Consider the following 22,186-nt stretch of genomic DNA (forward strand, 5'->3'; position numbering starts at 1 on the left):
AACAAAACTGAGGTCCCAAGTAGGTATTGGTGCTCTCCTTGGGGGTCTTAAGTTTCTTGCCCCTCTGAGGTACTGCCTTAGTAGTGGATGTGAAAAAAGAGGAGGTTCTGTATTGTAATGAGCTGAAATGGCAGAGGCATTTATCTTAATAGATGAGAAAGATAGGTCTTTGTACAGCATCTCAGTTAGGTATTGTAAAATCTGAGGTATATTTGGAACAAGTGGTTCGAGTCCTTGTGCCTGGTTCCAGGCACAGAATCTCTTCCATTTTACTGCATAAGATTTCCTAGTGCTGGGCCTCCTGGCTTCTAAAATGACATCCATAACAGCTTTAGAGAGAGGTGTGGTCTGAGTTCTGTCTCAGGTTTCAACTTTCTGTTACCTAAGAAGCTCAGTTGTGAGCGTTCAGCCATTTTACAGTGAGCTAATCGAAGGAAGGACACTCAGCAAACTCGGAGCTATAATATATAACATTAAGTATCCTGTTTTTTGTTTATTTTGTTCTTTATTTCTTTGTTGTTTATAGCACTTTGTGTACTGTGTATTTTTTCTAGCTAGTTTCACTGTGTGTGAGGTATTAACTGGAAATTGTCCACTCTTATTAAGCATCTGTTGGGTTGTTTGTTTATGATAACTTGTTGCAGTTAAACTCTTTTTTCTAGTGGCTCCTTTAGCTGTGTAAAACTTTCATTTAAAGGCTCACTGCTGCTTTTCAGCTGTGAGTAACATTTCTGCAGTTTGTTTCCCACCCTCCGTCCCTGTTGGTATAGTTGGTGGCTTTGCAGTTGCCCACCCCTAGTGTAAATTTGATCTGGGACCCTCCTCCCAGTCTAGTGTCATTACCTCATTCTACCCAGCACAGGGAGAGCATTTGAGAAGGCCAATCAGCTTAGTTTCTGCTACTCCTTTCTCTCTTTCCAAAAAAAAAAAAAAAAAAAAAAAAAAAAATGAATCTGCTTTTATTGTATTTATGTTTTTTCCTACTTTATTTTGCTTTTGCGTCATCTTAAAAGTACTCAATTGTATTTATTACTGCTTGGTGTAACTCATTCTAAGCCTTTTAGTTTAAGCACCTGGGCTTCAGACCAGTTTTACATTAAGAAGGTTTGTGGTCTGCACTGTAGTGGCAGAACAGGTAGCTTACATCCTTCTAAGTTGGGAACTGCCGATTGAGGGCTCACTGTCTGTTATTCTAAAAGTGTATTAATTCTGGTTTAAGCACTTGGGCTTGAGGCCAGTTATTTTACATTAAGAGGGTTCGTGTTCTGCACTCTTGTGGGAGGAGAGGCTGGACTCTGTCCTTCTGAGCTGGGAATTTCTGGTTAAAGCTTATAGTGCCTGCATATTTGAACTGCTTCTTACTGAAATTGGTACACCTTGTTTGCTGTAGCATAGACTAGATCCAGGCCTGCCTAGCTTTGTTTGTATAACTTGAGCACTAATCCAGGCATTCTTTAAAGTATTCAGTTGTATTTATTACTGCTGGTAGTAACTTGATTAAAGAGTAGCTATCATTTGTAAGTCTTTAGGATTAAGCACTTGGGCTTCAGACCAGTTGTTTTACATTAGGAAGGTTTGTGGCCTGCACTGTGGTGGCAGGACAGGTAGCTTACATCCTTCTAAGTTGGGAACTGCTGATTGAGAGCTCAGTGTCTGTTATTCTAAAAGTGTATTAGTTCTGGTTTAAGCACTTGGGCTTCAGGCCAGTTATTTTACGTTAAGAAGGATTGCGGTCTGCACTCTTGTGGGAGGAGAGGCTGGACTCTGCCCTTCTGAGCAGGGAATTTCTGGTTAAAGGCTTATAGTGCCTGCATATTCTAACTGTTTCTTACTGAAATTGGTACACCTTGTTTGCTGTAGCATAGACTAGATCCAGGCCTGCTGAATCTAGCTTTATTTGTATGCTTGTTTGTTTGTTTATTTCCCTGAAACGCTAATTCCACCTAAAACGCGGCCTTTTAGCACTTCTGTGGATCCCTAGTGATATCTGCATTGCTTACTGTACTTATTTCCTTGTTTCACTTGAAAGAAAGTTACTGTTTGGTGTTATTGCATTTAAGTTACCTGTAACACATTGCATTTAAGTTACCTGGCACTTGCTCACTAAAGCAATTATATAAGTCAGCTCTAAAAAATTAAAAGCACTACACCCTCACAAACTCCCCTTGAGTACCTTGGTTCCCCATTGGCCCTTTTTTCAATTATAAAGGAATTCCCAATACTATTCTAGCATGTCCAAAGGTCAGTTGTCAATCTCCTCTCCGGTCCAGCTGGTGAATCTGGGAATCTTGAGGCAATGTTACAACTGCCTCATGTACACAGACAACCCTCTCCTCCTCCCAACAAATTCCAACACATGTGAGAGATGCAACCATATAGCCAAACTGGAGGCTAAGCTCTCTCAACTCAGTACTGGCGTAACCAGTCAGGAGGAGAAGGAAACCACACTCACTACAATTCCAGTCTCACATAGACCTACCACGACAACAAACCAAACACATAAACTCACAAAAACATACTCTGAGGCTCTAAATAAAGATCTGGCTAAGCAGCAGAGACCTCCAAAGCAGACACCCAAGCAACCGCTACCCCAAAACAAAACACGTGCAACACATAGCTCACAAAGCCAGTGTGCCGAACAGTCACAGCCCTTAAGGCTAAACACACCTGATACACTTGTAATAGGTGACTCTATCGTCAGGCACACTGACGTCCCGCTCACCAGGCTGAACAAGGAGAAGGTCATGGTGAGCTGCCTGTCGGGCGCTAGGATCCGCCACATAACACAAGCACTCAGGTCACTCCAAGGCAAGTACAAATATGACTCGGTCATTGTCCATGCTGGTGTGAATGACCTGAGACGTACCTCCCTGGACTACATGAAGAGAGACATAGAAGAGCTCTCTGAGCATGTAGCCCAGGCCGGTATGACCCCTGACCTTGAGTAACATCTTACCCTCACCAAGAATGATGCCACAATATGAAGACAAGATGATCAATTTCAACAATTGGCTTAAGTGTTGGTGTCATTCAAAGGGAATCCAATGCCTGTCAGCCTGGGATGACATGCTCGACAAGCCACGATGCTTCGCTAGGGACGGCTTGCACCTGTCACCCCTGGGCTTTCGGATATTGGCAAAGGCTCTTGCTACCCCCATAGTGCCTTTTTTAGGCAAGGCTCAAAAGACAAACCCACCTCCATAGGTATCACAAGGGATAAGAAACTAAGAGTAATGCTACTCAACGCCAGAAGTCTAAACCTCAAGATGCACGACTTCGAAACTCTCCTTAGCATGGAGAACATTGATAACTGTGCAGTAACAGAAACCTGGGTCAAGGCCCGCGAGAGCACCCCAGTACTACCAGGTTATACCTCATACCATGCTTTTCGCCCAAAAACTTGGACCGAACCACAAAAGGAGGGAGTATCAATATTCACAAAGATACCCACACCTCCAGGTTGGTGGCACAGCATGAAGCATCAGAGACTATCCATGTGCAACTAACTGTGGGTAAAACTGCCTTCCAGTTTATAGCCTGCTACAGACCACCCTCCCAAACACAGGAACCCCACTCGGCCTTCCTGAGAATACTGGAAAATATGAAGGTCTCTCCAAACACCATTATATTGGGCGACTTCAACTACCCAAACATAGACTGGGAGCATTACTCTAGCTCCAACACCCTAGCCCAAAAGTTCCTAGAATTTATAAACTCAAATGCTATGGAACAACTTGTTACCACTCCCACAAGAGGGAAAAACATACTGGACCTGATCATCACCAACATGGGGACACTATGCTCCAGACCAGAAGTGTATCCCTCACTGGTAAGATAAGACCATAAACTAATCTCACTGGATATTCACATCCCGACCCCACCCCCTGCCCAGAAAACCACAGTGAAAAACTTCTTTAAAGCAAATTTCACACTCCTCAAAACCGAGGCGAAATCCTTCAAAGCCCCCGGGCCTGTGGAAAATACGGCCCAGACCGCAGAATCCTTTATAAACGCATTCTATGAACACCTTCAGGAATGCATGGATCATGCAATCCCAAATAAAACCAAGACCCAATCCTCCAAAGGCAGACGTCCTGTCTGGTGGACCCCAGCCATAAACAAACTATACAATAGAAGGAGGAAGCTACTACATGATAGAGCAAAATCCCAAAAAGGGAAGGCATCTCTGATCAGTATTAGCAAAAAACTACGGGCACTCATAAAATCGTCTAAGGCCAACTTCGAGAGAAAAATTGCACAGGACACTAAGGATAATCACAAGGCTTTCTTTAGTTATGTTAGGAACCTGGGTGGGAATTCCCAGATATGCTCAGAATTAGTCCAAAATGACAAAAAATACACAGAGCCCACAGACATTGCCAACATCCTAGCTGACAGGTTCAGTGCAAACTTCTACCCCCACTCCCCACCAAAAGGGCAAATATCTATCCCAACAGAGTGCTACCCCCCTGACATCTCAGATGCTCAGGTAAGAGCCGCCCTCTCCAAAGCAAAAAACACAGCATCAATGGGATCAGATGGTGTCCCGGGCTGCGTCCTACATGAACTCCAAGAAGAGCTAAACCCAAACATAAAACTACTGTTCAATCTTAGCCTTACTACAGGATATGTACCCAAAGAGTGGCGTACAGCAACAGTGGTCCCTCTCCACAAAGGTGGTGCCTCAATGGATCCTGGAAACTATCGCCCCATAAGCCTGACTAGCTTGGTCTGCAAAGCTATGGAAAGGATCACCATGGACCTCATAAATAAAGATATTGGGGACCTACAGACACTGGATCCTACCCAGTTTGGCTTTGTTAAGGGCAGATCCTGCCTCTTAAACCTGGTCGATTTCTTTGAAACAGTCACCAAGGCCATTGACGAGGGGAAGGTGGTCCACACAGCCTACCTGGACCTCGCAAAAGCCTTTGATACAATACCCCACACGGGCATTATAGATATGCTCACCAGTTTAAATATTAACCCCTATGTCACTAGATGGGTTGCAAACTGGCTCAAGGACAGAACCCACATGGTTAGAATTGCTGGAGCCATGTCAGACTCCAAACCAGTTACAAGTGGCATCCCACAAGGCTCAGTCCTGGGACCTCTCTTGTTCGGTATATATTTCTCGGCGGTACAGGCCAACATGGAAGGAGTGTGGCTGACCAAGTTCGCAGATGACTGCAAACTGGGCGCCATAATCAACTCTCCAGCCGACACAAGCATCCTCCAAAAGGGCCTCATAGAAACAGACAACTGGTGCCAGAGCCATGGCCTCAAGCTAAACGCCAAAAGTGTATAGTCATCCCCTTTGGCAAAAACAAAGTGCCCACAAATTACCACATAGGTGGTAATCCATTAAGTACAGAAGAAGTCATTAGGGACCTGGGGGCCCAAGTTGATAGCAATCTCTCATTTGACAACCACGTGGCCAAAGTGGTTAGAAAAACATTTTATACAGCCCACATAATCATGAAGGGATTCACATCTAGATCAGGGGAGGTCATCGTGCCTCTTTACTCATCCCTCATCAGGCCCATAATTGAGTACAATGCCCCTTTTGGGATGTACCTTACCAGACACCTGCAGCAACTGGAAAGACCCCAAAAGTACCTCACCAAGAGGATCAAAGGGCTCAAACAGATGCCATATGCTGCCCGGTTAAAGAAACTCCAGCTCTACTCAGTGGCATACCGCCTGCTCAGAGGCGATCTGTGCCTGACGTATAAAGCCATGTCCAACCCAGAATTAATGGACATGCTGCACCTCAGAAAATCCAAATCCCATCGAGCTACGCGCTTGAGAGACTTGAACCTCAGCACTGAAATAAATAGGACATGCTGGAGGGACAGATTCATAACCCAGAGGCTCCCTTCACTCTGGAATAAAATCCCAGTCCAGGTTAGGCAGAGTCCCACATTGACTCTCTTCAAGAGGAATCTTGATGAGTGGATGGGAGATCGTAGGTTTACCCCGGCTATCACTTCTGTGCCACTGTTAGACAGAGGCACAGTATACTAACCTCAAAAAAGGCATAGCAAAATTAATTTAAAATGGGTGGCGAAAGCCAAACACACTCTGGCTAGGCTTATAAATGCCCTAGGGCAGATAGCCTAGTATGAACCTATGAACCTATATTATCTGCCATGCAGCCAGATTTAAAGTTCTGAGTTGACTGTGTAGAATCTGATTGTTTTGTTGAGTCAGAAGATGAGGAATTTGAGGCAAAGGCCAGGCTGGGCCTTGAGACAAGCTCTTTAGGACTGGATACCAGTGCTGGCGTGGCCAGTCTGGGGCAATCAGGATCATTTTTGGCTTCTCTTGTCTGACTTTTAGGAGCACATTGGGAAGAAGAGGCAGTGGAGGGAAGGCAAACTGTCAGGGTTTTCCAGCTGAATGAAAGAGCATCCACTTGCCATGCTTGTGAGTGATAAGTCCTTGTGCAGAATTTCTGTAGTTGGCAGTTGTGAGGGGAGGCAAAAAGATGTCTGGGCGTCCCCATTTCCTTGTTATCATGCTGAAGACCTGTGGATTTAGTTTCCATTGGTGCAGATCCATGAGATTTCTGCTTAGTTCGTCTGCCAATGTATTTTTCATTCCTGGCAGGAATTGTGCCTGCAGATGTACTTGATAGGTCAGTGCTGTGTTCCACAAAGTCATGGCTTGCCTGTAGAGGGGGTAGGAATGTGTGCCCCCTTGCTTGTTTACGTACCACATAACTGTGGTGTTGTCAGTCTTTAGTAATAGTTGTTCTGGATGTAGTAGATCCTTGAAGGCTGTCAGGGCATTCTGTACAGCTAGCATCTCTTTTTGATTGATGTGAAGATGCATTTGTTCCTTGGGCCACGTGTGCCCTGAATACAGTTTTCTGCCATGTGTGTCCCCCAGGCATAATCCGATGCATCCGTTGTTATTGTCTGCCTGGCTGTGGGTAAGGTGAAAGGCTGTCCCTAGTTGTGGTGACAGGCCCAGGACCACCATCAAAACTCCTGTTGTAGACAGGGAATTATAGTATTATTGTTTCCAGGCTGTGGCAATGTTGAGTCCAAACACTTTTTAGATACCATTGTAGTTTCCTCATATGCAGTCTTGCATATGGAATTAGTAGAATGCAGGATGCCATGAAGCCCAGGGCCTGCAGAATTTTGCTTGCAGGGAGCTGGGTCTTTGTTGCCATCATTTGAAAGTAATGAGTCAGTTGCCTTTGTTTGTCTGGCGTGAGATAAGCCATCTGGGCAGTTGTATTTAAGCTTGCACCCAGGAATATTATCTCTTGAGAGGGCACTAGTTTTGATTTCTTTTCGTTTACTGTGTACCCTAGGCAAATTAATAATCTTTTTACAAACGCCAGATGTTTTAGTAGGATGTCCTTGCTCTCTGCTTGAATAAGGCAGTCGTCCAAGTAGAGATATATTTGAATTCCTCTGTCTGCAAAATGCAATTACTGGTGCCAGGCATTTTGTGAAGACCCTGGGCGCAGTAGATAAGCTAAAGGGCAGTGCAGAGAATTGGTAATGCATTGAGCCAGCTATGAATCTGAGGTATATTCTGCAAGATTGTCTGATTGGGACATGCAGGTATGCCTCCTTGAGGTCCAAAGTAACTAGCCAAGCCTTCTTGCCCAGCATGGGTAGAAGTTGCTGCAGTGTTAACATTTTGAATTTTGGACTATCCAGGAAAGTATTTAGGATTGACAAGTCCAGTACTGGTCTCCAGGCTTTGTCCTTTCTGGGTACCAGGAAAAGTCTTGAGTAAAATCATTGCCCCTGTTCTTGCTGTGGTACTCTTTGAATAGCTCCCATGTCCATGAGAGCAGCAATTTCCTTTTGTGCCTCTGCCCATTGGTTTTGTGGCAGGTCTGGCATACCTTTTGATTTTGGAAGGGTGTGAAAGTGGAACCTGTAACCCCGAGAAACTATATTCAGTACCCATTTTTCCTGGGTGATTATGTGCCAATTTTGTGCGAAAAGTGCTAGCTTTCCCCCTAGGGGTGCTGCCAAAAGGTAAGTGCTTGTCCTTTGTAGAGAGAAGTCATTGGGACTGTTTCCTATAAGGTTGTGATTTGTGTTCTCCTCCTTTGGGGGCAGAAGCACCCCATTGTTTAGGTCTGTATGAGCCTTGGGGCTGAGATCTGCCTCTTGGGTGTCTGTATCTGCTTCTTTGTGGCCTGTCTGACACCTGAAAGGACCAATTTTTTGAAGGCCAGTTTCTGCTAAACCTAGGTGGTTGAACCTGTAAGAAATCCTTTATTGTCTGCATAGATTTTGCTTTATCCTCTTTTCTTGAACACCTCTTCTGCCTTAACACCAAACAAAGTATCATGCTGTAGTGGAGCATCCAATAATTTTACTTTAACATGTTCAGGTAAACTTTGTTCTTTCAACCAAGCATGCCTTCGAATGACAAAGCCTGTAACTGCGGCTCTGCAAGAAGCCTCTAATGAATCAAAACCACATTGCAGAGTATGCTTTCCCACTTGTTCAGCTGCATGCAATAATTCCTGCATTTCCTTATTGTCAGGACTTTGAGTTTGTAAGCATTTTCTGTTTTAACACAGACATGAAATACTGTTTATATTTAAGCATGTGAAACTGGCAGTTTAAAGCCCTTACAGCTAAAGTAGCAGAAGTGTAAACTTTTTTCCCCCATCTATCCAGAGATCTAGAATCCCTATCAGAGGGGACAGGGTTTTTCCCAGTGGAAGCCTTAACCCCTTTGGGACCCTGAGAAATTGTGTGTGGGTCAGCAGCAGGTTTTTTATAAAGAAATTTATGAGAGTCCGGGACCCTGTAATACCTGTTTGGCTTAACTGGTGCAGGGGGTAAAGAATCAGGAAACAGACTGGATTCAGAGAAAACATCATCAACAATATCAAGCACAGGGGGGACAGCCATGGGCCTGTGCTGAGGCAGTAAAAGAAAGTCTCTGAGCCTTTTCTTGGATTCTGAATAATCCTGGGTCTCCCAGTGGAAATGCTCCCTCATGGTGTGCAGAGTTTCCCCAAAGGTATAATCCTCAGGTGGAGAGGCTGAAGGTATAGATTCTTCAGCATCAGAGTCCTCATAGGGAGGGGGAGAATAGCCCTGATCTGAAGAGGAATCAGAGGAAATAGAAACCTGGTCAGAGGAATAATAGTCAGTGTCTTGCCTAGGCCTTTTATCAGGAGGTGGCTGGGAACCCCTGATCAAAGTAATTATGTCTTCGGCCATTTTAAGCATCTGTTTCTTTGGCATGGATGACTGTCCAGGAGAATGCTGTACTTGTTTCCTTGTCTTTAATGGTGTCTTTGACTGTGCCTTGGCTGCTGCAGTGGACTTAATAGTAAGCTGTGAAGGTCTGAAAACACCCTCAGAAGCCGATGCCTGCTCAGCAGCTCCGGACCCATCTGAGGGAATAGTTTCCGTAGGCCCAATACCTTGAGTATCCAGAGGCCTAGTTATCTCCACGTGGGAGTCAGATACGGCCTGTAGCTCTGAGGTAGCGGGTGTCAGGGGCTGCAAAAGCGCCTCACTGAGAACCGGTGACTGGCCTAGAAGAGACTTCGTCGTTGGTTTTGGACCTCGGATGCCTGTCCTTTTCATTGTCTTTGCGTTTTTTATGAATTCCGGTCGTCGGTTGTTCCGACGGCATTATATAGTTAAACCTTCGGCCAAAGTAATGTAAAGCAAAATCAAACCGACGCTTAATAGTGCGTTTGTTGAATCTAGCACAAAACTGACAACTAGTAACGTCGTGGTCAGGGCCTAGGCAAGGAATACAGTAAGAGTGAAAGTCCTTATGAGGTATTTGCTTCCCACATGAAATACAATTGTTAATGTTTACTGACATCTGTCTGGAGCAAGAAAAAGTTTCCTCAATGGGGTACTTAGCTTTATTGAAGACTTCGGTTCTGAAACTCTATTTTGAAAATCAGCCGACCGGCACTTGCGAACTGCTTTTGCTTCGGGCACCACACGGCAAGAAAGACTGATGAAAATGGCACCGGTTGCATCTTTTATACCCTTGGCGCACTAACGTCAGGGAAGAGGTGACAACAACCGACGCCGGACCTAGACTTTGGAACTTGGGCCGACTGTGGGTAGCCTGCCAGCAGGATAACCCAAGTGTAATGATTGCAACAGTGAAACACGATGAACATCAGGGGCTGCGAAAGCGCCTCACTGAGTACCGGCGAACTGGTGACTGGCTTAGGAGAAGCATCATCGGCAGTTTTGGACCTCGGCGGCCTGCCTCTGTCTTTATCTTTGTGTCTTTTTCGGAATCCTGGTAGTCGGATGGCTAACTGATGATATTTCTAGATAATTAAACCAAGAACAGAAATATTTAGAGGCGAAAATATACAGACGACGGATAGCGCGCTGATTAAATAAAGCACAAAACTGACAGCAAAGTAAGTCGTGGTCAGGGCCTAGGCAAGGAATACAGTACGAATGAAAATCTTTATAAGGTATTTGCTTTCCACAAGTAATGCAATTACTAACTTTTACTGACATTGGTTAAGACGCAAGAAAAAGTTTCCCCAACAGGGTACTTAGCTTTAGTTGAAGACTTCGGTTCTGAAACTCAAAAACAAAAATTTCAGGAGTCGGCCGACCGGCACTTACGAACTGCTTCTGCTTCGGGCACCACACGGCAAGAAAGACTGATGTAATGGCGCTGGCTGCATGTTTTATACCCCTGATGACCTGACGTCATGGAAGAAGGGACAGCAACCGACGCAGGACCCAAAACTTTGTTAATCAGGCCGACTGAGGGCTACCTGCAAGCAGATAACCCAAATGTAATGACTGCAACAGTGAAACACGAAGAACATCCTCAGAGTCATCGGACTCCTGGTCAGTCAAAGCTGCTGGGGACAGTGTCTCTTTCTTTTAGCAGGGGAAGGCTGTCTTCCCCTAATCAGCATGATTAGGTCTTCTGCCATTTTAAGCATTTGTGATTGTGGCAAGGAAGAAGGCACTTGAGTTTGGGTCGTCAGTTTTTTAGGTGTAGCTTGTACTCTTGGCCTTAGAAGCTTGGTAGTTTTAGAAAGAACTGAAGACGCTAAAGAAGTCGTCGGTTTGGGTCGAATATCGGTAATGCGAAGAACTTCCTCAAAAGCCGGTGCCTGCACAGCGGCTCCGGACCCATCCAAGGTACAGACATCCGCAGGTTCCGTAGTCAAAGAAGAGTCTCACGGTATATCGGACTCCGAATGGGTCTCGGTAGCGGCCTGCGAATCCATCGAAGCAGGGGCTGTGAAAGCACCTGAGTACCGGCAAAATGGCGACTAGCTTAACGGAAGCGTCGTCGGCAGTTTTGGACCGGTCTCTGTCTTTATCCTTAGGTTTTTCGTAAGATCGGTAGTCTGATGGCTTACCAAAGCCATTTCGGAATACTGAGATTGAGAACAAAAGTATTTAGCTACAATAAGGGCCCAACGACAAATAGTTCTGGCATTGAACAAAGCAAAAAACCGACAGCGAGATACGTCATGGTCTGGGCCTAAACAGGTGACGCAGTAAGAATGGAAATCTCAGCGTGGTATTTGCTTCCCACAGGCGAGACAATTGTTAACTTTGTCTGACATCGGTTAAACCAAGAAAAAAGGATCCCCAATGGGGTACTTAGCTTTAGAAGACTTCAGGATGACTCAATTTCAGAAACAAAAACTCAGGTAGCGACCGACCGGCACTTGTGCAAACTGCTTCTGCTTCAGGTTCCTCAGCAAGAAAGACTGATGTAATGGTGTCAGCTTTCTGTTTTTACACCCCTGACAGCCTGACATCAGTCCTAAAGTGACAGCAACCGATGCAGAAATACTAAGTCTCTGGTATTCAGGCCGACTGAGGGCTACCTGCAGGCAGATAACCCAAGTGTGATGACTGCAACAGTGAAACATGAAGAACATCTAGGTCCTCTAACTTAAGCGGGCCTAACCCTGCCAAGAACGGGAAGGGAGCACACCACACTAAAAGAGAAAAGGCAAGATTAACAGAGGACTAGGTCCTCTAACTTAAAACAGGCCTAGCCCTTGGAAACAATTAATTAAGTTACCAAAGCCTAGAGAAACAAACACACAGGCAGAAGGCTAATTTCAAAACAAATGGACTAATGTAAATACACGCTATCAAAACTAGTAAAGAGATGACAAAGGGGCACAACAGCAAATACTAAATATAAACAATCTAACTACCACTACGGGATACTGACATAACAGGCCTGTGGAAAAAAACATTGGCCAAACAGCTGACAAACCAGCGACAACTATTTAACAATAAACTATTATCTAAATAACAGCACTCTAACTATATTCTAAATAACAGTATTCTAATTATATTCTAATAAAAACAAGCTATAAATATGAAAAATACAGAAGAAAAGTTTAATTTAGACATGGCCAAGAAGAGCACTTCTGAACTCGTAAAGTGTCAAATGAGATCTGAGGATTGATACCAATGCATGATGGGATACTTACCTTGCCATGAGCCAACTTAGAGACTTCGAGCTTCTGTAATCGGCAGAGCTGGAGCCAAGGATCAGCTCCGAACCCATGATGTAAGAATGAAGGTGAGATAGGACAACATAACATCAAAATTTTCGGTTTGTCTCTCATGATTTTCAGGAGCACTTTCTGAATCAGTGGGAAGGGGGGCATAAAGAAACTTCCCCTCCCAGGAGATGCTGAAAGCGTCTACCCTCCAGGCTAGAGGGGCGTGGGTATTTGAGCAGAAGGTCTGCAGCTGCCTGTTCTGGGGGGGAAGCGAACAGGTCTATTTGAGGAGTGCCCCACCGGTGGACAAATGTCTAAGAAGACTGTCCTGTCTGGCATCCACTCCTGCTGTGGAGAGGATGTCCTGCTTAGAAGATCTGCTTTCTTGTTGTCCTGCGAGGGAATCTAGGTTGCCTGCAAGGACAATTTGTGGCGAGAGGCTAGATCCCATATCAGCAGGGTTAGTCTGCAGAGCTGATATGCCTTTGTCCCTCCCTGTTTGTTGAGGTGCCACATTACAGTGGTGTTGTCTGTTACTATTTGAAGAACCCCTGGAAGAAGGAGAGGGGTAAACGTTTTTAGAGCTAATAAGACTGCTGTCATTTCCCTCACATTGATGTGCCTGGCCTTCAAGGCAGGGTGCCAGGTTGCTTGAACCCTGTAAGATGCCAATGTGGCTCCCCACCCTGAATCTGAGGCATTTGTATACTTTACCTGGGTCGGAGGGGTGGGCTGTAGTGGAAGCCCCGGGTTTAGCTGGACTTGTTGGATTCACTAGCTGACCTCTTTCTTTAGACAAGGAAGGAGGGGGATTACTTGCTCCAAGTGATTCTGGTGCTAGGACCAAATGTTTTTCAGGTACCACTGTAGCTTGCTCATACACATTCTGGCCAGTGGGAGCATAGGGATGGGTTGCTGCCATTAAGCCCAGGAGTCGAAGGAATTGCCTTGCAGTTATTACCTGTGTCTGTATCAGCTCTTTGAAGTGGGAGGTCAGGGACTGGACCTTGTCTTGTGGAAGAAAGGCTTTCATTCTGTCCGTTCGGATTCTGAAACCCAGAAAAATCTTGTCCTGTTCTGGGTTCAAGGAGGACTTTGGCAGGTTGAGGGTGAACCCTAGATTTTGTAAAAGGGACATGGTGAAGTGCAGGTGATCTGAGAGGGTATCTTTGGACTCTGCCAGTATTAGGATGTCGTTTAGATGAGGGTAAATTTGAATTCCAGAGTTCTGTACAAGCAATGGCTGGGGCCAGGCATTTTGTGAACACTTGGGGGGGCAGTGGACAAACCAAAGGACAAAGCAGTAAATTGGAAATGAGAGGAGGACCCAGAGAAATGCAGAAATCTTCTGTGGGAAGGTTTGATGGGTATGTGTAAGTAGGCCTCCTTTAGGTCCAAGGTGGCCATGAAGTGGCTGGTATGAGAGGATGTAGAGTTGGAAGTGACAGCATTCTGAAGGTGGGCACCTGAAGGTCAAGATTTAAGAAGCAGAGGTCTAAGATGGGTCTCCATGGACAGTCTTTCTTGAGAACCAAGAAGTGACGGGAGTAGAAACCTCTTCCTTCCTGCCCTGAGGGGATGGGTTCTATGGTACCCAGCTTCAGAAGGTCTGTCAGAACTTGTGGAAGGAGATGCTGTTGGTTTTTGGGAGGGAAGGAGATGCCTCTCATGGGTGTTTTTTCTTTCCAGGACAGGAAACATCCTTTTTGTATTATGGATAGTACCCATTTGTCCGAGGTTATGGCTTCCCAGAAAGGGAGGCAGTGGGAAAGGCGGACTGAGAGTAATGGGGGGCAAGGCAGTCATGCATTGTTGGAGCCTCCTCTGTCCTGAAAAAGCTGTCTAGGTTGAGGATGCGAGGCAGCAGGTCTGGAAGTGATGGGTCTTCTTGCACCTCTTCTAGAAGTACCCGCTTGGGTTGGGTTTCACCTTACAAAGGTGGCTTTAGCTGGATAGTTTCTGTAGTACTTGGGAATGGGGAACACCAATAAATGTTTTATGTCCTGCAATTCTTTACGTTTTCCTTGCAGATTCTTAAAAAGATCTGCAGACTGTTTTCCAAAAAGGAAATTGTGGTCCGGGGGGCATCCAAGATCTTTGACTTAAAGACTTCTGGGAGATTTTGAAGTCTCAGCCAGGAGCATCTCCTGAGAAATGAAACAGATGCTGCAGAGCATGCAGATGCTTCAGCAGCATCAGAGCTGCATCTAATAGAGTGTCTGGCTAGTTGTGTAGCCAGAGAAAGTTTGGAGGATATGTCAGCCTTAATGGGGCAGTCAGGGATAGTGGCCAGCATGGAAGAGGCTTGAGAGACCGAGTCTAGAGCATATTTTGTCATATGTGTCTGACAGTTAATGGCTCTGAAAGCCAAAGTGGAGGAGGTGTAGACCTTCTTAACAATCCTATCCATAGATTTGCTGTCTTTATCTGTGGGTAGGAGTGAGGCAGAGTGAAGGAGTCTGGATTGCTCATCAGGATCGGTGGCAATGACTGCTGGGTCTGCTAAGGGTGGTTTGACTAAGAATTTCTGCTAGTCAGGCACCTTGTAAAAGCGATCTGGTCGTTTGGGGACAGGTGGCTGTGAGTCTGGAGTCTTAGATGCAGAATTAAAGGCATCCAGTTATGCATGCAGAACTGGTGGAACAGCAGAAGGAGAAAGGGATTCTACCTGAAGATCAAAATACCTCTTTTGGGTATTGGACATTTGTGAGGTATCCCATTTCAAGTACTCTATCATTCTGGTGATAGTTTCACCAAATGTGATATCCTCAGGGGGGTGAATCTCCCTATATAGATTCCTTATCCGGAGGATAATACTAATGGGGTAAAGCAATTTGGGAGGTGTAAGATATTGAGTCCTTACAGGAGGAAAAGGAAGTATCATGCTCTTCTTACCTAATCTGAGATGTCGGGGGGTGGGGGTGGGGGCTGAAGCAGGCCTAGGGCTGAGCAAAGGTAATGCGGTGGAGAATGGGGCTGAAGGCCTAAGGGCCATAAAGGCCTGCATCAGGGAAAAAGTGAAGGACTGCCAGTCAGGTAGACCTTCTGCAATGAGAGAGGCATGCTTGGTTTTCGGTTTCTTTTTTGCTGGGGTAGATGTTGGAACAGGCCTGGAATCAGGTCTGGTAGGGACCGTATCCGAAGGCGGGATCCCGGTCGGAGGCTCCACAAATTCTAGTTCCCCCTCGACCTCGACAGTAGTCGGGGTCTGGGTTGGCTCCAGGGAAGTGCCGGTCGTTGACTGAGCAACAGCTTCCACAGAGGTAGTCGCTGAAGTCGACAGATCCGCCAGGCGTCCCTCAGCTCCTAAATCGGCAGCTGGTGGGGCATCCGGAAATGGACTGGCAGACGTGTACACTTACCATAAATGTAGATGTTCAAGTGTATTCACTGTTGCAGTCATCACATTTGGGTTATCTGCTTGCAGTAGCCCTCAGTAGGCCTGATTATCAAAGTCTTGGGTCCTGTGTTGGTTGCTGTCTCATCTTCCATGACATCAGGTAGTCAGGGGTATAAAGCATGCAGCCGACAAGATTACATCAGTTTTTCTTGCCCCAGATGTCAGGTGCCCCCCAATGGGAAGCAATTAAATATATATATATATATATATATATATATATATATATATATATATATATATACATATATATATATACATATATACATATAAAGGTTATACCTCCAACAAAAAAGCAAATACACCAAAAAGCTTTTAAGCATAGTAAAGGAGAACAGAGGTATAGCCAAAAGAAGTCAGGGGGCTGGAGAGAGGGTAACCAGGACTGCAATAGTGAATACACTCGAACATCTACATTTATGGTAAGTGTACACAACTGTACTATGTTCTTCATGTTTCACTGTTGCAGTCATCACATTTGGGTAGATTCCCAAAGCTAAGGATGGAAGGAGGAATTTAGATAGCATTAGGACCAGCTATAAGGCCCTGCAAGACTGCAGTGGCAAAGCCAGCTCTGGATTTAGAGAAAATTGGCAAATGGTAATGTTTGGTGAAAGTATGTACAGAAATCCAGGTAGCAGCTTCTAGGATGTCCCTGGTAGGGACACCTCTGAAAAAGGCTATAGAAGTAGATGCAGCCCTGGTTGAATGTGGTCTAATCCCCTGTGGGATAGGGTTTCCATGGTGCTTATAGCAGAAATGAATACAATGGCCTATCGATTTAGAAATGGTTTGCTTTGAAATAGCCTTCCCCTCTGCCCCTGCAGCAAATGCCACCAGCAGTTATTTAGATTTCCTTTGAGGTTTAGTTCTCTCCAAGTAAAATCTAAGTTGTCTGTGCACATCTAAGGAGTGCAGTATCCGTTCCACTTTGTTCTGTGGATTAGAAAAGAAGGTTGGCAAATGAATGGGCTGATTAAGAGCCACACTGGATACTACCTTGGGCATGAAGGAAGGATTGGTCCTGAGGGACACCCTATCCGCATGAAAGATGATGAAAGGCTCCACTGCCATAAGGGCCTGTAATTCAGATACCCTTCTTGCTGAAGTGATTGCAAAAGGAAGGCTGATTTCCAAGAAAGGAATCTGAACTCTGCACTTGCAGCTGGCTCAAAAGGAGGTAGAGTGAGTTTTTCCAATACAAAGTTAAGGTCCCAGGCTGGAGTTGGGGCTCTCCTGGGTAATCTTAAGTTTTTGGCCCCTCTGAGGAACTGCTTAAGCAGTGGATGAGAGAAGAGGGGTGGGTTCTGTGTTGCAATGAGCTGAAATGGCTGAGGCATGAATTTTGATGGAGGAAAAGGAAAGGCCCTTGTGAAGCATCTCAGTTAAGTACTGAAGAATCTGAGGTAAATTGGGCGCTGCTGTGCCCATCCCTCAAGTTTGGTTCCAGGCACAGAATCTTTTCCATTTTTCAGCATAAGATTTTCTAGCACTAGGCCTTCTTGCCTCCAAAATGACATCCAACACTTGTTTACGTAGGGATGGTAAAGGAGAGATTAGGTAATTAGCCAGGCTGCCAGGTTCAGGGTTTGAAGCTAAAGATGCAGATACTGACCCTCCTGCTGTGACAGCAGGGTAGAGGTCTGAGGCAGGTGCCATGGAGCCAGCAGTGACACATTGCGCAACAGGGGGTACCAGTGTTGGTGTGGCCAGTCTGGTGCAATCAGTATCGTCCTTGGTTTGTCCTGTTTGATCTTTAGTAGTACTTTGGAGAAGAGAGGCAGAGGAGGAAAGGCATAAACTGACAGATTTTTCCAGCTGAAGGACAGGGCATCCACTTTCCAAGCCTGTTTGTGGGGAGTCCTTGTGCAGAATTTGTTCAATTGGTAGTTCTGGGGGGGGGGGGGGGCAAAAAGGTCTATATCTGGGCTCCCCCATTTGCTTATCAACATGTTGAAAGTCTTTGCTTCCAGTTTCCACTCATGTGGGTCCATGAGATTTCTGCTTAGTTCGTCTGCCAGTGTATTTAGTTTTCCTGGCAGGAAATGAGCCTGTAGATGCGCTTGGTAGCTCAAGGCTGTGTTCCACAGAGCCATGGCTAGTCTGCAGAGGGGCTATGAATGGGTACCCCCCTGCTTGTTTATGTACCACATAACAGTGGTGTTGTCCGTCTTTACCATTAATTGTCCTGGAAGAATGTGGTCATTGAAGGCTGTCAGAGCATTCTGTACAGCTAACATTTCTTTTTGATTGATATGCAGGTGCATTTGACTTGGGTCCCATTTGCCCTGAATGCACTTCCCTGCCAGGTGAGCCCTCCATGCATAGTCTGATGCGTCTGTTGTTAGGGTTTGGGCAGCAGGGTGTAGAGTGAATGGTAGTCCCTGGTTTTGGTGGCAGGCCTCTGCCTACCAAAGGAACTCTAACTGGAGGAGAGGTATGACAGGAATCACTGCTTCTAGATCCTGAGAATGTTGACACCATAGGCTTTTTAGATACCATTGTAGTTTCCTCATATACAGTCTTGCATATGGAATTAGTAGAATGCAGGAGGCCATGAACCCCAAGGCTTGCAGTATTTGCCTTGCAGATAGCAGGGTTTTTGTGGCCATTAGTTTGAAGTAAGTTGTCAAATGAATTTGTTTCTCTGGCGTGAGGAAAGCCATCTGGGAAGTTGTGTTCAAGCTTGCTCCCAGGAATATAATTTGTTGACAGGGTACAAGATGTGATTTATTTTCGTTATGGTGTACCCCAGACAAGTTAGCACCTTTTGTACAAATGCCAGATGATTCAAAAGTATGTCCTGGCTTTCTGCCTGAATTAGACCATCGTCCAGGTATGGGTATATTTGAATATTTCTTTGCCTGCAAAATGCAATGACTGCAGCTAGGCATTTTGTGAATATCCTGGGTGCAGTAGATAAGCCAAAGTGTAGTGCAGAGAACTGACAGTGCATGTAGTCTGCTTTGAAGCGTAGGTATCTTCTACAAGATTCCCTGACTTGGATGTGCAGGTAGGGCTTCCTTTAAATCCAGTGTTGCTAACCAGGCATCCTTGCCTAGCATAGGAAGCAACTGGCGAAGAGTTAGCATCTTGAATTTTGGGATCACCAAAAAGGTGTTTAGAATAGAAAGGTCCAGGACAGGACGCCATGAGTGTCTTTTCTGGGTACCAGGAAAAGTCTCGAGTAGAAACCTTGTCCCTTTTCCTCTTCTGGTACAGTTTGAATAGCCCCTATGCTTAAGAGATAGAGAGTACTTGCTTTTGTGCCTCTGCCCACTGATTTGGGGGTAGATCTGGCCAACCGTTTGGGGTTGGTAACGTGTGGAAATGAAATCTGTATCCTTGGGAAACTATATTTAACAACCATTTGTCCTGGGTAACGAGTTCCCAGTTTTTTGCCTGCAGAGCAACCTTTCCCCCTAAAGGAGCAGTCAGTTGAGAAGTGCTTGGAAGTTTTAAAAGTTAAGTCATTGAGACAGCTTACCATAGTGGGGAGTCTTACTAATCCCCGATTTGGAAGTGGGAACCCCCCACTGTTTAGTCCTGTGCGCACCCTGGGACTGAAGCCTGGGTGTTCTGCTGGTTCTGGGTTTGGACTGAGAAGGCCTGGAAGAGGCAGGAAAGGACCAATTCTTAGAGGGCCAATGCCTACTAAATCTTGGAGGCTGTACCTGTAGGAAATCTTTAACAGTTTGCATAGATTTAGCTTTTCCCTCCATCTTTTGAAGTACTACTTCTGCTTTGGTGCCAAACAGGTGGTCCTGATTAAGGCAGCATCCAGCAATTTAGCTTTAACATGATCTGGCAAGGATTGCTCAAGCCAGGCATGCCTTCTAAGTACAGACTCAGTGACAGCAACCTTGCAAGATGCCTCTAGTGAATCAAAGCCACATTGCAAAGTATGTTTCCCAGCTTGTTCAGCAGAATGCATTAAATCCTGTAAATGCTTATTTTCAGCATAGTCAGGATTAGGAATCAACATCATTTTCTGTTTAAGCAATCCAATAATATACTGCTGATACTTTAACATATGAAACTAGCAGTTTAAGGCCCTAATGGCCAAGGTTGCAGAAGTGTATACCTTCTTACCCCATCTATCCAGCACCCTGGAATCTCTATCAGAGGGGGTAGGATTTTTGGCAGTAGTAGCCTTAATGCCCTTGGGTCCCTGTGAAATGGTCTCAGGATCCGCAGTAGGATTTTTAAAAAGGAACTTGTGACAGTTAGGAACCCTGTAATATCTATGAGGTTTTCTGGGAGCAGGAGGTAAAGAGTCAGGGGCCAAGCTAGATTCTGAAAAGTCATCATTAACAATGTCTAGTACAGTAGGGATAGCTAAAGGCCTGTGTTGGAGCAGAAGTAAGAAATCCCTAAGCCTCTTTTTAGAATCAGAGTAATGCTGGCTTTCCCAGGGAAAATGCTCCCTTAGAGTATGAAGGTTTCACCAAAAGAGAAATCCTCTGGGGGGAAGCAGAGGGAATAGAGTCCTCTGCATAAGAATCCTCATAGGTAGATAAGGGTAAATCCTGGTCATCACAGGAAACAGAAATTTCAGAATCCTGATCAGAAGTACCATAATCAAATTCAGTCCTAGGTCTCTTAGAGGGGGAAGGTTGGCTTCCCCTGATTAAAGTAATAAGGTCTTTAGCCATTCATTTGTTTTTTAGGCATGGAGGCCTGAGCATGCGGTCTGGGCGTCGGCTTTCTAGGCATGATTCGTGTTTTAGGCCTTGAAGAAGAAGATGGCGTCGGTTTAATATGCAAGTCAGTAGGGCCTGAATACACCCTCAGAAGCCGGTGCCTGCACAGCGGCTCCGGACCCATCCAAGGTGGAGACATCCGCAGGTTCCACAGTTGAAGCATCTCTCGGCATACCAGACTCCGAATGGGTCTCAGTAGAGGCCTGCGAATCTGAAGTAGCGGGTATCAGGGGCTGCGAAAGTGCCTCACTGAGTACCGGCGAACTGGCGACTAACTTAGGAGAAGCGTCATCGGCAGCTTTGGACCTAGGCGGCCTGTCTCTGTCTTTATCTTGCATTTTTTCGGAATGTCGGTAGTCGGGTGGCTTACCGAAGACATATCTGGATAATTGAACAGAGTACCAAAATATTTAGAAGCGTAAATATACCGAAGACGAATAGTTCGTTGTTTAAATAAGGTGCAAAACCGACAGCGAGGTATGTTGTGGTCAGAGCCTAGGCAAGGAATACAGTATGAATGAAAATCTTTATGAGGTATTTGCTTTACACAAGAAATACAATTATTGACTTTTACTGACATTGGTTTAGAGCAAGAAAAAGTTCCCCCAACAAGGTACTTAACTTTAGTTGAAGACTTCGGTTCTGAAACTCGAAAACGAAAATTTCAGGAGTCGGCCGACAGGCACTTGCGAACTGCTTCTGCTTCAGGCACCGCACGGCAAGAAAGACTCATGTAATGGTGTCGGCTGCATGTTTTATACCCTTGACGACCTGACGTCATGGAAGAGGAGACAGCATCTGACGTAGGAATCTGGTATTCAGGCCGGCTGTGGGCTACCTGCAGGCAGATAACCCAAATGTGATGACTGCAACAGTGAAACATGAAGAACATCGCACGGCAAGAAAGACTGATGTAATGGCGTCAGCTGCATGCTTTATACCCGTGACTACCTGGCGTCACAGAAGATGAGAAAGCAACTGACGCAGGACCCAAGACTTTGATAATCAGGCCGACTGAGGGCTACTGCAAGCAGATAACCCAAATGTGATGACTGCAACAGTGAAACACGAAGAACATCTTGGCCTTCTTACACAGAGGTTCTGACATGGCCTCCGAGGTGGAATCCATCCTTAGGGCTAACCGCTTAAGGCACTGGTTTTCTAAATAGAGGTTAAGCATGGCCGGATGGCTGCATAGGGTCTTCGGCACAAACGACTGACAAATGTTGCAAATGGTATAGTTGTGCTCCCGGCCTAAGCAAAAAAAAAAAAACACCGATCATGGGAGTCTTTATGAGGTATCTGGTGCCCTCATTGGCATTTACCCTTTTTACCTGACATTGACTATAAATTGCTACAACAAACCAAGCCTAAGCAATGACAATCAGATATGAAGAAAAAAAAAAAAAACAACGGATTACTTAGCTTTACTGCGACGTCTGATGTGAAGGAGCAAACACACAATGTGTCGGTTGTCTGTGGCTGAAAGTTTCTGAAGATTGTGTGTGCAGACATCACATTTAAGGCTCCTGATTTATGGCCCTATGTGTGACGTCCCATGCAGCTGCAACAGCCAAGCTGAAGCTTTTGTATAGGAGCCGACATATG

At 45.4% G+C, this 22,186-nt stretch overlaps 1 protein-coding gene across 2 annotated transcripts in view; it reads right to left on the reverse strand.

Moving 5' to 3' along the window:
- The window catches only part of BCOR (BCL6 corepressor), a 588,412-nt gene that overhangs the window by 276,432 nt on the left and 289,794 nt on the right, over nucleotides 1-22,186 (reverse strand). The gene's annotated exons all lie outside the window — the stretch shown is intronic.

This window comes from Protopterus annectens, chromosome 5.part0 (assembly GCF_019279795.1).
Source record: "Protopterus annectens isolate FY-2018-M chromosome 5.part0, PAN1.0, whole genome shotgun sequence".
NCBI classification, from domain to species: Eukaryota; Metazoa; Chordata; order Ceratodontiformes; family Protopteridae; genus Protopterus; species Protopterus annectens.